This window comes from Anthonomus grandis, chromosome 10, assembly GCF_022605725.1.
Source record: "Anthonomus grandis grandis chromosome 10, icAntGran1.3, whole genome shotgun sequence".
Classification (NCBI taxonomy): Eukaryota; Metazoa; Arthropoda; class Insecta; order Coleoptera; family Curculionidae; genus Anthonomus; species Anthonomus grandis.
Window position 1 is genome coordinate 926,222 of NC_065555.1, and position 18,948 is coordinate 945,169.

At 33.0% G+C, this 18,948-nt stretch overlaps 1 protein-coding gene across 4 annotated transcripts in view; it reads left to right on the plus strand.

Annotated features, from left to right (window-relative positions):
- Nucleotides 1-18,948, plus strand: part of LOC126741642 (protein sickie-like) — a 146,172-nt gene that overhangs the window by 43,569 nt on the left and 83,655 nt on the right. Inside the window, exon 1 of one of the 4 annotated variants that reach the window (XM_050448169.1) lies at nt 336-487. The exons of the other annotated variants lie outside the window; for them this stretch is intronic. The gene's annotated coding sequence lies outside the window, so the exon portion shown is untranslated. Of the gene's footprint in view, nt 1-335; nt 488-18,948 lie in introns of those variants that run through there. 4 annotated transcript variants of the gene reach the window in all.

Sequence of the window (18,948 nt, forward strand, 5' to 3'; positions counted from 1 at the left end):
ACAAACTAACCTCACTCTTAAACATCGGGGAACATTCAGGCATATATATATATGCCCTTGATCACGTAAAATGTTATCCTAAGGTCCCATCTACTACTTAATTCAACATCCGTGTAACCTCTCGGAAGGTGACAAAAGCCACCCGAAAATTGACGTCGTTTTTTCCATTCTAATCAGATCCCGGTTAAGCTTCACATAGAGACTTTTACATAATAAGTACCACCTCTTCTTCTTCTTCTTCTTATTCTGCCTCTTGTTTGGCTCTGGTACCACTTAAACGGTGGGGAAGTGGGTACTACCGCGCCGAATTAATCAAAACAGTTCGAATCGGTACGTCGAGACGGTTAATACGCGACCGTACGTGTTTTACGGGGTTTTACACGCGGGTTTTAGGTGCGAGAAAAGTGGGAACATCGGGGAGAGTTCCTTAATGTTTTTGTGTTTGTTTATAAAGGATCGGGACTAATGACGCAATGGGATACTACAGGTATTTATTTTATTAAATGGTGGTTGACTCAAATGACGTAGGTAATAAACCAAGGGTTTGTTTACAAAAAAAAAAAGAGAATCTGTAGGAAAGTTTTTTGGATTTAATGTGAAATTCTAGGCGGGGTAAGTTCAAACGGTTTTGAGGAATATTGTAAAAAAATGTTTTTCAGTTTCTACCACATTTCATGGTCGAGGCACACCTTGCATTACTTTAAAATTGTATGTTTTTTTAAGTAATTAAACTCACTAGAGACGTGAAGTATCATTTCATAGCAATCCTCAAAGATTTATGGGTCTCAGATGGTTTTAAAGGTCAACAAATGAGTAAAAACACTTTTTGGGTTTCTACCGCATTTCATGATCTATGCACGCCTTGGATCGTCTTGAAATGTCACTTTTTTTAAGTAGTTAAACCCACTAGAGACGTAAAGCATCATTTCCTAGCGATCGTCAAGGATTCAAGGGTGTCAGATGGATCTAAAGGTCAATGAGTGCGTAAAATTAAATTTCTTCGGTTTCTACCGCAATTCATGGTCCATGCACCCCTTAGATCGTCTTGAAATTTCACTTTTCTTAAGTAGTTGAACCCACTTGAGACGTAAAGCATCATTTTATAGCGATCGTTAAGGATTCATGAGGGTCAGATGGGTTTAAATGTCAAAAAGTGGGAAAAAGTGCATTTTTTTCAATTTCTACCGCATCTCATAGTCTATGCACGCCTTAGATCATCTTGAAATTTCACTTTTCTTAAGTAGTTGAACCCTCTAGACATGTAAAGCATCATTTCATAGCGATCATCAGAGATTAATGAAGGTTAAATGGGTTTAAATGTCAAAAAGTGGGTAAAAAGTGCATTTTTTTTAAATTCTACCGCATTTCATGGTCCAGGCACGCCTTGGATCATCTTGAAATTTCACTTTTCTTAAGTAGTTGACTACTCTAGAGACGTACAGGATCATTTTATAGCGATCGTCAAGGATTCATGAGGGTCAGATGGGTTTAAATGTCAAAAAGTGGGTTAAAAGTGCATTTTTCCAGTTTCTACCGCATCTCATGGTCTATGCACGCCTTAGATCATCTTGAAATTTCACTTTTCTTAAGTAGTTGAACCCTCTAGACATGTAAAGCATCATTTCATAGCGGTCGTCAAAAATTGATGAAGATCAGATGGGTTTAAATGTCAAAAAGTGGGTAAAAAGTGCATTTTTTCAATTTCTACCGCATCTCATGGTCTATGCACGCTTTAGATCATCTTGAAATTTCATTTTTCTTAAGTAGTTGAACCTTCTAGAGACGTAAAGCATCATTTCATAGCGATCGTCAAAGATTCATGAATGTCAGATGGGTTTAAATATCAAAAAGTGGGTAAAAAGTGCATTTTTCCAGTTTCTACCGCATCTCATGGTCTAGACACTCCTTGGATCATCTTGAAATTTCACTTTTCTTAACTAGTTGAACCCTCTAGACATGTAAAGCATCATTTCATAGCGATCATCAGAGATTAATGAAGGTTAAATGGGTTTAAATGTCAAAAAGTGGGTAAAAAGTGCATTTTTTTAAATTTCTACCGCATGTCATAGTCTATGCACGCCTTAGATCATCTTGAAATTTCACTTTTCTTAAGTAGTTGACTACTCTAGAGACGTATAGGATCAATTCATAGCGATCGTCAAAGATTGATGAAGGTCAGATGGGTTTAAATGTCAAAAAATGGGTAAAAAGTGCATTTTTCCAGTTTCTACCGCATCTCATGGTCTATGCACGCCTTGGATAATCTTGAAATTTTACTTTTCTTAAGTAGTTGACTACTCTAGAGACGTACAGAATCATTTCATAGCGATCGTCAAGGATTCAAGGGAGTCAGATGGTTTTAAAGGTCAAAAGGTGCATTTTTTTTCGTATTTAAGTAGTTAAACCTATTAGAGACGTTAAGCACGTTTTTTTTCAAGACTTTTTTTTTTCTTTTTTCGGCTGTTGAGTTTGACATTGACAGCATTTCTTCTTCACTTCAGGTATTGCCAGAGAGCCAACCAAGGAGACTAGATTAAGGAGAGTGATCTCCACGCTTCGCAAATGAGGTGACTCGTACTCAAATTTGAACGATAACTGGGTTCGCAGAGCCACCTCAGTGCTGTTGTTCAGAAATGTACCTCGCTGTGAAATTTGACATTTCTAAAAAGAGAATTTTTGATAGGATAAGACCTTGTAACGTTCGCGATTAACCCATTAACGCCTGGTTAATTTTTTTTTGGCAGAGAAATATCAAATGATTATTTTTTAAGTTTTTAGGATACAATACAAGAATTGACAGCAATTTTTTAGTTTTATTGGTAATACTGTAGCCGAAATTAAATGTGACCATATGGTAACACTAGGCGTTTTAACTACCTTGTTATAACAATTTGTGAAAAAATACAACGAATTGTTCAGTGTCATTTATTTTAAAGTAAAAAACAAAAACTGTTATTTTAGACTAAAATCTACTTCCATTGAAAAGTTACTTTGTATGAAATAAAGAAAAACAGTCAATACAAACACCCACGTCGCATTTTTTGCACATTGTTCTTCCCACTGCGGAACAGCCCTCTCCAGCCCAACGTCGCCGTTTGTTTTGGGGAACTCGAATAACCAAATGATCCCTTTTATCATACCGAATATCATCCGATACCCTGTTCAAGGAAACTGAACTTGAAGATGTGGAAACTTTACCAGGACCTTTTGGTGGAACTCCAAAAGATTTCAAATAAAATTTCGCTATTTCCCTTCTAAACTCTAATTGCGGAAGAGTTCATCCAGATTTCTTGTGGAGTTGCCAAGCATTCTGCACACACGCGTCCATTAGTCACGTTGTGTACTCCAAAACATGTACTCTCAAATTTGTACTCCAAAACATGTTGACGCCAGAGTGACAACTCCATTATCAGCCCAGCGAACATATGAAATCCCATTTCCCTTATCAAGGATAGATTCGGTAGTATCTCTCGGTTTTTTTCAAAGGTCTTTTTTTCTGTAAGAGAGCATCCCTTAGGTAATCTATTTTCACGCACAGTTCCAGTACCTTGATACCCTTTATCTCGTAAATATTTAAGGAGCTTTACGCCTGTAAATAAATTATCAAAATAGAGTTTATATGGTTTGAAACCTTTTACTCTTTCCACTTCTTTTAGCATTTGCACCATGGGCGCTGATGATTTACCGAATAATAATTCATACTCAGGGGAGCGGCGGGGGTTATTTCCCTGATACATTTCAAAGTTGATGAGGCAACCAGAATGCTATATACAGAGTTTTCAGATTTAATTGAACCTAAAAGGTTGTTGCCCTTAGCATAATAAATTATATTCACCTTATAATAAATCCTTTAGCAATTTTAAATTTTTGCAAACTTTTGTATAACGTTTATTTAATGGGTTTTACTCAGACAGTCTTATTATATACTAAAATATTTTTTAGCCATAGTAATAGCACTTTAAAAGGCAATCTGACCCAACAATATCTAAAAGTAATAAATATATAATCTTCATTAATTAATTATAAACTTGAGGTACAATATTGTATCACAGCAGGATAGTTTTGTTAATAATTAGAGGAGATTTATTTAGTAAATGAGTAGGTTGCACACCTGAAATCATTTATTTATTTGCACTTTACAGATTATACTAAATTGGTAATTGGTCGTATTACAGTTGAAGGAATATTTCGGTATTTTTCCCCTTTTTTAATTAGGGTAAAGTAATACTAAATTATAATTTAGATGCCTACTGTTATTGGCTACATATGGGAGGTAAGTAAATACTAAGAGTATTTCTAGTCTAATATATTATTAAAAACGGGGATCATCAATACGACCATTTAGTAATTTACAAAGATATACTTTATGAAAATTGATTGGATCTACATACGTCGCTCAAGTGCCTCCAGTTTGTACGTATGACATAACCCAATTGTATTGTAATATTTGTTTTCTCTAACATGTAATGCGCCATTTTTGTTTTGAATACTCTGTTAACCGTAAATGTAATAGTATGGGTTCCAATTTAGGCATATAGTACAGCTCAAACATGCTGGATTATTACATCCTTTAGGGTGTCTTACGTATAATGTGATTTTTCATAGTTAGTTAAACCCAATTTAAACATCAAACGTGTTGTACCTAAAATTCAAGATGGTGGACGGTAAAACAAAATGGCGTCGACTCAAGTTCGTTCTTTGGTTTATCCGTGAGAACGTGCGACCCAGTTGACGCATAAACAGAGCGAACAAATTAAATTCATAAGTCATAAAGTGCGCCGCGAACTAAATAATAACGAACACCTATAAAACGTACGTTGGCCAATACGAAGGAATCCATATTAGGGACGATCACAGTCTAAGCGTTTCCGATAAGCTGATCGGGGGATTTACGGTCGGCGAGAATGTGACCCGGGCCAAACGACGTGAAGGAAAAATTATAGCGGTTCGGCGGCCCCAAAAGTCCCTATTTGGGCACTTTTTATGGTACGAATTTGTCTAAACAAAAAGTGCCGATAATTTTTCATTCATTTATAAGAACCTGCTATTGGTACTAGACAAAATGTTAAAAAAAAAAAGAAATAATCACATAAAAATCTGGCAAGGTTTAAAGGTATTTTAGTTTTATCCCTGTTATTACAAAACAATTCAAAATTTGCTTCCTCTGGATTACCCTTTAAGAATAGCACTTTGCAATTAGCTAGTGTAGAAATGGCTTTAGAAAATCAGAACTTTTCATCAATTATACTGTTCTCAATAGTTCAAGTATATTGCGCACAAGCGACGTTGCCAACACGTCTACAATTTACCATCTCTTAATCGTTTTAATGAATTCCATTCGTCGCCGTTGTCTCCGCGGCCGACCTTTGACCTTCGAAATTAGCGTAATCGTTGAAATTATTATTCCGAGAATAATCGCGGTTTTCCGTAAAAGGAGCTAAAAATAATGTGTTGCCTCACACCAGTATCAATAAATAAATAAATGCACCCGCGAAATTGCAAACAATGCCATTAAATGCGGTATTGCGAGATGTAAGTAGGTCGCAGCTGATACCCAGTTATACAGGGGGATTAAGTTAGGAAAATCCATCTGAGGAAGTTTTCAAGATCATCTACAGGGGGGTTTAATTCTGTAATAAAAGTAAAATTCACGGTAATTATTTCAGACGTCCCTGGACCATGAAATACCATAGAAACTGAAACAATGCATTTTTGGACCATTAAACCCATCTGAGATCTGTGAATTTTTGACGATTGCTACGAAATTATGCTTTAAGTCTCTAGTGAGTTTAATTACTTAATAAAAGGGAACTTTCATGACAATACCAGGCACACCTGAACTATGATATGCAATAGAAACCGGAAAAACGAACTTTTTTCCCATTTTTTGACGCTTAAATGCACCTCAAATCAAGATCGTTATGAAATAACGCTTTACGTCTCTAGAGGATTTAAGAAAAGTGAAATTTCAAGATGATCCAAGGGAAGCATAAACCATCAGATGCAGTAGAAACCCTAAAAATGCGCTTTTTACCCACTTTTTGACATTTAAACCCATCTGACATTCATGAATCTTTGACGATCGCTATAAAATGTTGCTTTACGTCTCTAGAAGGTTCAACTACTCAAGAAAAGTGAAATTTTAAGATGATCTAAGGAGTGCATAGACCATGAGATGCGGTAGAAATTGGAAAAATGCACTTTTTACCCACTTTTTGACATTTAAACCCATCTGACCCTCATGAATCTTTGACGAGCGCTATGAAATGATGCTTTACGTCTCTAGAGTAGTCAACTACTTAAGAAAAGTGAAATTTCAAGATGATCTAAGACGTGCATAGACCATGAGATGCGGTAGAAATTGAAAAAATGCACTTTTTACCCACTTTTTGACATTTAAACCCATCTGACCTTCATCAATCTTTGACGATCGCTATGAAATGATGCTTTACGTCTCTAGTGGGTTCAACTACTTAAGAAAAGTGAAATTTCAAGATGATCCAAGGCGTGCATTGACCATGAGATGCGGTAGAAACTGAAAAAATGCACTTTTTACCCACTTTTTGACATTTAAACCCATCTGACCTTCATGAATCTTTGACGATCGCTATAAAATGATGATAAGATGCAGTACGTCTCTAGAGGGTTCAACTACTTAAGAAAAGTGAAATTTCAAGATGAACTAGGGAGTGCATAGACCATGAGATGCGGTAGAAACCGAAGAAATTTAATTTTACGTACTCATTGACCTTTAGATCCATCTGACACCCTCGAATCCATGACGATCGCTATGTAATGATACTTCACGTCTCTAGTGGATTCAACTACTTAAGAAAAATTCAATTTCAAGATAATTCCAGGCGTGCCTGGACCATGCAATGCGATAGAAACCGCGAAAACGCGCCTAAAAATCTCATGATTTTTTTTTCCTAATAATTTGTATCCATCTGTATCTAAATTAATGGCAATTTTAAATTTATTTGGGACTAGTCATTTTTATAGGAAACCGTACACTACCAGATATATTTCATGGGACTCTTTTGGCGCCCATTACAACCTCGCAAGACCTGACTAAGAGCACTTGCAAGCAAATTGCTCTGATCCAGTCCGGGCCCTAGTTAGGGATATAATTGGGTCATTTCTTTTATATTGGCCTGATACTTCCTTATTACTATGGTTATGTCCATTCATGTTTGTCCTATGGCATAATGTGTTGAAAAAATGTCTAGAAAAAAATAATTGGAACTAAGCTTTATACATTTTCTTGTTTGACTTAAAAATAATGCCACTTCCTTGCCTATTTATTTTCAACTCGGTCATGCATATAAAGCGTAACCTGTCTGATTATTCTTTGTCTAGAGGTACCCACTATGAGCTCAGGGTTAACGTAAATTCGGATTTACTCAAACATAAATTAAGCAAAGTGGCAAACAGCCCAATTAAATTGTTAAAGTTTCATTGAAAAGAATTTTAATTAAAAATTCCTTTTATACGGTAACAGAATATTTAAATTGCAGCGTCTCATCCTTACTCCTATAATTCGTATTTGTTTGTTTGTTAAAAGCTGTAGTTTTCTTTTATTCTTAGTCTTTAGTTAACTGTAGATTTTTTTATTGTTTTTTCTTAAGGCCTTTTTAAAGTCGTACGTTTAGGTCTTATAATTTTATTTTTTGACATTATCCGATACTTATTTGTATGAGTCTATGGAAATCAATATTTGAGTATTGAGTATTTGTTTTATAAAGGAACACGCGGTCCTAAAAGTCCTTTTGTCCATGTATCCCGACTGGTCATAAGAGGCACGCACGTAGATCGATTAGGGTCGCCAAAAATTAAATTTATGACTTTTTTACTCGAGTCGAAATCTGCATAAAAGCGATCGCCCGGACTGGTGCAACTGCGTTTTTTTTTTACTTATTGCATCAAGCGTTTTTAGGTGAAAACGGTTGGTGACCTTTTAAATCAAAATTTCGCAAAAAAACTGGCATTTTGTTTAATTTATTTGGGACGAAATAATAAATTGAAGGTCAAATCCATGAAATTTCAACGGCAAATAAATAAATAATAACCTTCGACCTTCGGGTCAGTACATAACAATTATTATACAACAATTGTCATTTCATGCAGTGGTTAATTTGTTTCCTGGATGTCATTAAATATTGGGTGTAACTCTGTCTAACCACAATGGAAACAACACCAATTTCTCATTTTATTTATTTACTTATTTATTCTCCTTTAAAGCATAAAATTAATTCGTAGTTACTTTAAAAAAAAATGCTTAGTATCAATATATTTAGTAACCGTTGCCCCCTTACATACCTATGCTTCCAATTAAAATAAATAACTAAAAAAAGAGGAGATAATGATAATATCTAAACTAAATAAAGAAAAAAAATTAACAGTTGAAAAATAAAACAGTAGATATATTAAATTTTTCTTTTATCACATATACAATATTTTGTTTATTGGTGAACAATTAGTTCTATTGGTAGAAAATAAGCCATAGTTATCTTTGGAACCTAAAGTATTATATTATTTAGGAACAAGCAGTCTTTATTACAAAATATGATTTATAATATATATAAAGGGCTGAACGCAAGTTTCTTTTATGATTTAGTTTTTGAATAAGATAATAGACATGGAAAAACATTTCTCTATCTCGATTAATATTAAATAGAGTTTGTTATGGAGCCCACAGACGCGTATTCTATAGAGGCAATTTTTAATCCAACATTAGTATGGCATTATAACAAAAAAAAAACAACGAATCCGACCGACTCTTTGTTGTTGTTGTTGTTGTTGTTATTTTAAATGGCGCCCATTAGTTACGAAATAATCGTCCATTAACAAAACGGTTTTATGGGAGAAAGTGGACCCACGGCGCCCCCCTCTGCGCCCATAAAAACCGTCAGGAGTTTTTTTTTTGATATTATTATAAGTGGTGCCCGGCAGCTAATGACCCTGTTTTTATCGGTTATTGTTATTGAGTTTTTAGAGTGCCGTAAGGAATCATTTATCGATTAAAATAAAACGCGTTTTTTTTTACTACAGTTAGTACCAGAAGAAATTTTTGAGTGCGGTGCTGTCGTGCAATTGCGCAGGACCGTAGTGGTACCATGAGTGGTACAAAAAAATGTGAATATATCATTAGATTTCTGGAAAAAAGTTAGTTGAAAACGAGTACCATGTCGATAAGTTAATTTCTATTTTTAAGAAATTTTTTACGATTTTAGGAATACTATGAGTGGTACCAAAAATCTGATTTGACCATTAGATTCCTGAGAAAAAGTTAGTTGAAAACGAGTACCATGTCGATAAGTAAATCTCTATTTTTAAGTTTTTTTTGACGATTTTAGGAATAGTATGAGTGGTACCAAAAATCTGATTTGACCATTAAATTCCTGAGAAAAAATTAGTTTAAAACGAGTACCATGTCGATAAGTTAATCTCTATTTTTAAGAAATTTTTTACAGTTTTAGGAATGCCATGGGTGGTACCAAAAATCTGATTTTACCATTAGATTCCTGAGGAAAAATTAGTTTAAAACGAGTACCATATCGATAAATTAATTTTTATTTTTAAGTTTTTGTTGACGATTTTAGGAATACTATGGGTGGTACCAAAAATCTGATTTGACCATTAAATTCCTGAGAAAAAGTTAGTTAAAAACGAGTACCATATCGACAAGTTAATCTCAATTTTTAAGAAATTTTTTACGATTTTAGGAATACTATGAGTGGTACCAAAAATCTGATTTAACCATTAGATTCCTGAGAAAAAGTTAGTTGCAAACGAGTACCATGTCGATAAATTAATTTCTATTTTTAAGATTTTTTTGACGATTTTAGGAATACTATGAGTGGTACCAAAAATCTGATTTAACCATTAGATTCCTGAGAAAAAGTTAGTTGAAAACAAGTACCATGTCGATAAGTTAATCTCTATTTTTAAGAAGTTTTTGACGATTTTACGAATACTATGAGTGGTACCAAAAATCTGATTTGGCCATTAGATTCCTGAGAAAAAATTAGTTGAAAACGAGTACCATGTCAATAAGTTAATTTCTATTTTTAAGAAATTTTTTATCATTTTAGAAAAACTATAGGTAGTACCAAAAATCTGATTTGACCATTAGATTCTTAAGAAAAAGTTAATTGAAAACCAGTATATCATGTCGATAGACTAATCTCTATTTTTAAGAAATATTTTACGATTTTAGGAATGCCATGGGTGGTACCAACAATCTGAATTAAATATTAAGTTTGTCGAAAAAGGTCAGCTGAAAACTAATGCCATGTCGAAGGTTTTATGCTGTTTTTTAAGACAATTTTTACGATTTCTATTAAATTACGAGTAGTACCGACAATCTGATATTACCATTAAATTTCTATTTTAAAAGAGAAAAAGTTACCATGTCGATGACTTTATTTTTATTTTTAAGATTTTAGGAGTATCAGGGGTGGTACCAAAACTCTGAATTCATGATTAAATTTGCTGAAAATGGTCAAGTGAAAACGGACACTATGTCCATGGGCTTATCTTGACTTTTAAAATAAAATGCAAAATTTTTTTAAAAACTGTGGTGGTACCACTGGTACCAATAATGTGATTTTACTATTTGCCATGAAAATTAACTTTATATAAAGGAATCTGTACAGTCTTGAAAAAAACAGGGATTACTATAACTTTCTGAAAACCTTATTTTTTCTTTTAGACTAATATACAGTATCATTAATTTTAATTCAATAAAAAAGTGTGTCAAATTCTTATCATAAAGCTAAAAGATTTAAGTCATAGTATATATATGTCATAAAAGTAGTTTGACGTAACACTAAATAAAATTACAAAGACTTATTCTTAAGGTATATTTATACACCATACTAATGAAATTTAGTACTGTACCGTTTATCCTATTAAGAACTTTATTAGGTAACCAAAAGTACCATATCGATAGGTTAATCTTTATTTTTAAGAAGTTGTTTACGATTTTAGGAAAACCATGTGTTCATCCAGCGGTTTTTAAACTATCCAAGATTTATCATAAATATCGTATTACCTCCTCCCATCAATCATTTAATGCACCATCCATTTACTGCCTAAGATACTTAATACTCGACAAACAAAAACAAAAATCTAAAGCACATTTTGTAATTAAATATCGCGTAATTAATTAATCTTTTTGCAGTTAATGTCGCTCAAACGAATATTCCTAAAAATAGGACGGTGATGTGCCCCAATTATCTATTTCGGGCCGGTGTTTATTTATTGCCCTCGATAGTTTATTTACGTTTTTTTTTTCAGGATATTTACCTTGTTTGCATAATTTTTTTTTTCTTTTTTGATAAATATGAATATTGGACTTCTTACTGTCTGAAAAGAGACAGTGAATGATGAGCTTCTAGAAAGAGACACTAATTTAATCTACACCGTGACCGATTTATTAAATTTATATAAAATCGGCAAACGTGTGTCCGTTTAAAGTCAATTTACAAATAGACACATCATTCGCATATTTAACCTTGAACGTTCGCACTCGACCATCTGTAACGACTTGCTAACAAAAAAAATTTGTTATTTGCAGGCATTTTTTGTTTGGATATTATTTATTAAAGAATACGTGGATTATTTGTTCCTATGTAGTTGCTAGTCCGGGGAATCTGTACTTTTTAACAAAAAAATTGCAACCCGCAAACGAACGACTGAATGTGGTAAAGGGGTTCATAAGAAACATAAAAAAAATAAATTCATACCTGGGGTGGTTTTGCGGGGGTGAAAACTGAAAAAAACAGCTGGAGCATTTTTCTATCGCTATTTCCGGCGAAAGTTGACGCTCAAATAAAAAGTGCTTAATGGCAAAGTTGTAGATAATATAAAAATCTATAATTTTTGTAGAGGGCACTTTTGAACATAACCTCAAAATGTTCAAGATAAATGCATTTTTTTTTCGTTTTTTATTTTTCATTTATCCAAAAATTATGCAATTTTCATAAAACTTGGTATAAATATACTCTTTAGTATCCTAAATAATCTCTATTTTTTTCAGTACTATACAATAACAATTTTTCAAGAAATTCAAGTTTTTCAAAAAAATTACTTTTTTTTTTAAACGAAATTTGTCCTTTAGAGAATTGTCCTAGGAAGTTCATATGAGGCTTATTTTTTTTGTTTTTATTTCTAGTTTTTAATAAAATAAAGAAAGGTTATACTTCCCATTTGAAAATAAGCCAAAAAATGCAAAAAACTGAAAAAAATTTTTTTTGCAACAATGAACTTTTTATTAATTGTTAATAATTTACTAAAAATTTTTAAAATGTCAAAAAAGTAATAACACCACTAGATTCTACGAAAAAAAATACATAAGAAAATATATATTTCATCATGTAAAGTTATAAATAAATAAATAATGGCTTTATTTGTACTTTTCAATAGTGTACATAGGCGAAGTCTAGCCTAGGCGAAGTCTAGCCTAGCGAAGGCTAATCTACTTAACCTATTTAAAAAAAGTAAGGAAAATTATTTTAGATAGCACACCAGAAAGAAAAAAATTAACATTTGTAATGATAACACTAATATTAATATAAAAAAAAACAGATATACACCCATTGGTCCATAAAAATCAAAAAATTATAAAATAAGAAATACCTACTGACAATTTAGCTATTCTGTTTTGTTAAAAAATGCAGCTTTAGTTTTTTCTTGAAACCCGCTACTGACATTTCTTTTATAGGATTCGGAACAAGGTCATTGTAAATTGCCACAGCATTATATATAAAACTACGACGAAAGAAGGCTGTTCGATATCTAGGAATTGACAACTTATTTATAAATCTCAGATTTGCATCATGTAAATTTTTCCGAAAATTAAGTTTTTTGCGGAGGTAGGGAGGAGTAGACGACGCTATAGCAGTCTATGCACAAAAACCGCCAATTGCAAAGAGAATAGATTTTCCACGCGCAGCCAACCAAGTTCACACAGCCCTGCAGAGACTCTATCATTCTTTCTTAGTCCATAAATAAATCTGCAGCATTGATTTTGCAGCTTTTGCAAACGGTACGCAGTGATTTTTTCTAAACATGGATAATAAACAATATTGCAGTAATTCATAATAGGTAATACTGAAGACTCACGCAGTTTTTTCCTTACCTTAAAATTAATTATATTTCTGTTTGCATACAATGGCTTTAAAGAATAGTATGACTTTTTAATAACATTAGAAACGTGTAACTTAAAGCGCAATTCATCATCCAAAAGCAATCCAAGATTTTTTGCACATTTAACCATACTTAGCTGATTACCTCCCACAAAAAGCTTTAAACCGTCCAATGCTATTCTTTTTTTGTTCTTAGAAGTAAAGCACATAACATAACACTTTGAAGGATTGAGTTTTAAATTATTTTGAGAGGAAAAGAAGGAAATTCTAGAAAGATCGTCGTTTATTTTATTTGATGCCTCCAATACAGATTCAGCTTTAAAAGAATGATAAATTTGCATATCATCCGCGAACCCCTGGATCTGGCAGTATTTTACAACTTTAAACAAATCCGAAACATACATCAGAAATAAGAGAGGTCCCAGAACAGATCCCTGAGGTACTCCAGATGTTATATATTTGATATTTGAAAAAGTCTGATCTTCCAAGACCACCATTTGCCTTCTGTTGCATAAGTAGGATTTAAAAAACATTTGGGAAACATTATCAAAGCCATAATAAGCCAATTTTGCCAAAAGCAAATAATGATCCAAAGTTCAATAGATTGTTTTATGCAGGAGACAATTCAAGCTTAACCCCCAGTATGTATCCCGTACCTCGACGCGTATTCTGTATATTACACTAAATCAGCCAGAGAAATCGATGTCGTTTTATAATTTTCGAAGGGTAGAATCGATTTTTCGAACTTCCCAATTCCAAATCGATTTTATTAAACATAATTTGGCTACTTTTTGATCGAAATCAGCGGTTTTTACATATTTCCATAAAAAATAGAAGTATGAAATAATTGTACAAAATTGATTAAAATTTTACAAAATTGCTGAAAATTTTTTGCAGTATTTGATTTTATGAATACATTATACATTTTATGATACACGAAAATTTTTTACATTATGTACAGTTTATATAATACGACGTATTGTTTTATTGATTTATTAGTCTTTTTTTTTATTTACATGCTGTGAAACTTGTTCGTGGTCGGACTCTCCAGTACAATCTGGTTCTTCAGCGTTTTCCGCATCTTCATAATCGCTGATATCAGAGTCTTCACATTCTTCTTCATTTTCGGCGTCTAATGAGATTCTTGGAAGTTCAAACTCATTTAAAATCTCTTCCGAATCACTGCAATCTTCCTCTATTTCATCGATATTGGAGCAGTTGCCTGTATCTTGGCAATTAGTGCACAATGATGTGCCCATGCTTCCTACACCCACATCGATTTGTACTGCAATTACCTTTGCAGGTGCAAAAGATTTTTTTGAGTAACTCTTCGGGTATCATCGTGTCGCTTGTGTATCGAGGCATATGAATTGTACTATTATTCACGAGTGACTCTTTCCATCCCCTCATGGTTGCACTTAAGTTGTTACCAAACCACATTTGAAGTTGATGATATACTCTGAAACAATGCTGTGTAGCTGCTCCAATTGTTGGTGGTAACTTTTCCAATTTGAATGTAGGTTTAGCAATTAAGATTTCGTAACGCTGAAATCTCAAATCGGTCAAAGTTTCTTTTCCTTTAGTGTAATTGTAAATATGTACAACCATTGTGAGCTATTACAGTTGGATGAGAATCAGGCTCATAAAATGGCTTTGCTAATTCAGCCAAGTTCGAAGAGTTCATGAGCGCTTCCACTGTTTTTTTTGCCTTTCCCTGCGAACCCAGATGTTGAATCGCAGCCAGTAAAACAATGGATAAAAGCAATAATAGATTGGTAGTGCTGGAATTTGAAACTTTTTGATGAATAAATTGCATCATTTACTTTTCCTGCACCTACTTTCAAAAAGTATTTGTTGCAATAAAACTAAAAGATCAACATCTTGGCCTACAATGACGATCTGCTTGTTACATTCAGTTACTCCAGTTGCTGAATTTTTAAACATATTACTTTCAGCAATTTCAATTGAACTATTAACAATTAAGGAATCTGCATCTTCTTCAGCGACTTTAACTGAATAACCTTCAAACTTAAAAGCTTTTTCTAAGTGTTTGATCAATTCTACCTTGTTATTTTCATTTGACAAAAAATTCTCTTGCGAAAGAGTAACTTGTGTGTGCAGTTCAAGGTGGAATGTAGGGAAGTTCGAAGAACTTTTCCGCCTTAATCGTTCGCTTGCTTTTGTTGAACTTGCAGTCGAGTTATCAGTCTCACTTTCTGGATAACCGTCGAATATAATGCACGAATTCGTCGCATAATGATTTTGCACAAAAGATAAGTATTTTTGAATAATAATCTGTACAGTATCATTTTTTTGCCATACAACTTTTCGTAATAAAAAGCCGCCATCGATTACATGTACAACGTTTTCGGTAACCGGTGTAGTTTCTGTGATGGTAAAAAGGTCAAATAGTTTTCAGAAAAATGTGACAACGGATATGGCTCAAGTTCACACTTTAAGTAATTTTTCATGTCACTTTTTTTGCTGATGTTCAAGCATATTCTTTGAAATAAAATCAAAGGATCGATTATGATGTTCTCGTCGTTTACTTTGATCGATGCCTGAACACATTTTAGTAATAAAACCCTGTTCTTTCTTGAAAATTTAACATTCTCAAAATTGTTACCTACTACGGATTCGACAGACTGCATGCCAACTTCGTACGCTCGATGGCAGTTGATCGATTCGTTACCCACAATTCCGGAAAAGATGGACATCAGGTTTTGTGTGTCTGGAAACGGATTAAATTTTCTGAAAAATACCAATCAGCTGCATCTCTAGTGATTCTAGACTCAGTCGCGTCGACGTGCTGCTCGGATGTGTAGTAAGAGACATTGCAAAATTATTAACAATTATTAAAAAGTTCATTGTTGCAAAAAAAAAATTCAGTTTCTTGCATTTTTTGGCTTATTTTTAAATGGAAAGTATAACCTTTCTTTATTCTATTAAAAAGTAGAAATAAAACCAAAAAAAATGAGCCCCATATGAACTTCCTAGGACAATTCTCTGAAGGACAAATTTCGTTTAAGAAAAAAAGTAATTTTTTTGAAAAACTTGAATTTCTTGAAAAATTGTTATTGTATAGTACTGAAAAAAATAGAGATTATTTAGGATACTAAAGGGTATATTTATACCAAGTTTTATGAAAATTGCATATATTTTGGATAAATGAAAAATAAAAAACGAAAAAAAAAAATTTCGCAATGTAATGCATTTATCTTGAACATTTTGAGGTTATGTTCAAAAGTGTCCTCTACAAAAATTATAGATTTTTATATTGTCTACAACTTTGCCATTAAGCACTTTTCATTTGGGCGTCAACTTTCGCCGGAAATGGCGATAGGAAAATGCTCCAGCTGTTTTTTTCAGTTTTCACCCCCGCAACTACCCCAGGTATGAATTTATTTTTTTTGTGTTTCTTATGAACCCCTTTACCATATCCAGTCATTCGTTTGCGGGTTGCAATTTTTTTTTTTCATGAAATATGGTACAGATTTCCCGGACTATGCCTACAATAAACCCTTAAATTATTTTGTCCTCCGGAGGTTCAGTTTACACGCGAATTGCAAATAATATTTACAGTTTATTGAATTTACGTTGAAACTTTCGATCGTTTTTCTTCATTTTAAGTGAAAACTCCGGGCTCTTTCTGGTAGAAATTCCTTGTAAACCGTATCAATGTCGCCGTAACTCATCCCGAATGTAAGCGTAAAGTGATATTTAAATTAGGCTCCGGGAAAAAGGAGCACCACCGGAGTTAAAGTCGTTAATGGCCCTCTGACACGTAATTTTTCGATAGAAAAGTCGATATAACGGAAGATTATTAGCGTAAAAAAATATTTTTTTTTTGGTACGGTCCTGTCGAGTATACTGTAACTACGTTTACAACGCTTGTACTAATTATTTAATACTTGAGTCAAATGACGTCACGAGAACTATTTTTTCGGTGTAAACGGCAGCGCAATAAAATTTGATGCTTTCCAAACAAGGAAATTAAATTCATTTTTTTTGCAGTACTAAAATGACAAGTTTGACATTTTATGTGATTTTAGCTTATGAGAGAGAGATTTTTGTATAGGAAAATCAAGAAGAACGGGAAGAGAAGGACAAGTTTAAGCCTTGAAAAAGAATTTATTATTTTTAAACAAAAATAACACTTTTAAAGATTTAGAGGTTACACTTCAACTGACATTTTGATCCTAGAGGTAATAGTGGACTAATTTAAACTAAAACCCTCAAAATAAATCCTTGTAAACAAGGCTGTACTAAATAATTTGATCCATGGACCTAATAGAACCGCGCGGTGTAAACGTAGCTTGTGAATGTGCACGCGAGCAGACCTGTACAGGACCGCAATAAGAATAATTGTTTTTTTCTTTTAAATTTTAAAAATGCCTGTGGGCGCTTTTTTCGAATCCTTGGGGCCACACATGGTTTTCCGAAAATCGTAAATCTAATAATAAATTCAGATTTTTGATATCACCTCCTAAAAAATTAAGATAAACTCATCGACATGGTTGGTACAGGATAAACCGTACAGTATTAAATTTCATTAGTATAGTGTATAAATGTACCTTAAGGATATGCCTTTTGTTTTCAACATTTTCAATTCAACAATTCTTTTAATTTTATTTAATGTTACGTTAAACTACTTTTAGCTTAATAAGAAGAATTTAGCACACTTTCGTATTGCATTAAACTAGGATATACTGTATATTAGTATAAAAAAAAAAAATAAGGTTTTTAGAAACTAATGGTAATGCCTGTTTTCTTCCAGGCAGTACAAGTACCTTTATATACAGTTTAAGCGTTGATTGAACAGGCGATTCCCTTTTCAATCAACGGTTTAAGTTAATTTTCATGCCTTTTCCGGGCAATTGTATATATTTTTTTTAAGCAATTTGTCTCGGAAATTTAATGGTACCAGTGGTACCACCTACACTTTTTTAAAAATTGTACATATCATCTTAAAAATTAAGATAAGCCCATGGACATAGTGTTCACTTGACTTTTTCCAGCAAATTGAATAATGCATTCAGAGGTTTGGTACCACCCATGGTACTCGTGAAATCGTAAAAAAATAAAAATAAACTCGTCGACATGGCACTTTTTTTCCGCTAATTTTTTCTGAAATCATATTTTTGGTACCACCCATGGTACTCACAAAATCGTAAAAAAATCCTAAAAATCAAGACAAACCCATCGACTTGGTACTTTTTTTCAGCTAATTTCTTCTAAAAAATTTAATGGTAAAATTAGATGTTTGGTACCACCCATGGTACTCTTAAAATTGCAAAGAGTTTCTTAAAAAATAAAATAATCCCTTTGACATGGTACTCATGTTAAGCTAATTTTTTCTGGTTAATTCAATAGTGAGATCGTATTTTTGGTACCACCCATGGTACTCTTAAAATTGCAAAAAGTTTTTTAAAAATCAAGATAAACCCATCGACATGGTACTCATTTTAAGCTAATTTTTTCTGACAAATTTAATGGTAAAATTAGATTTTTGGTACCACCCATGGTACTCTTAAAATTGCATAAAGTTTCTTAAAAAACAACATAAACTCCTCGACATGGTAGTCATTTTAAGCTATTTTTTTCTGACAAATTTAATAGTGAAATCATATTTTTGGTACCACCCATGGTTCTCTTAAAATTGCAAGAAGTTTTTTAAAAATCAAGATAAACCCATCGACATGGTATTCATTTTAAGCTAATTTTTTCTGACAAATTTAATAGTGAAATCATATTCTTGGTACCACCCATGGTACTCACAAAATCGTAAAAAAATCCT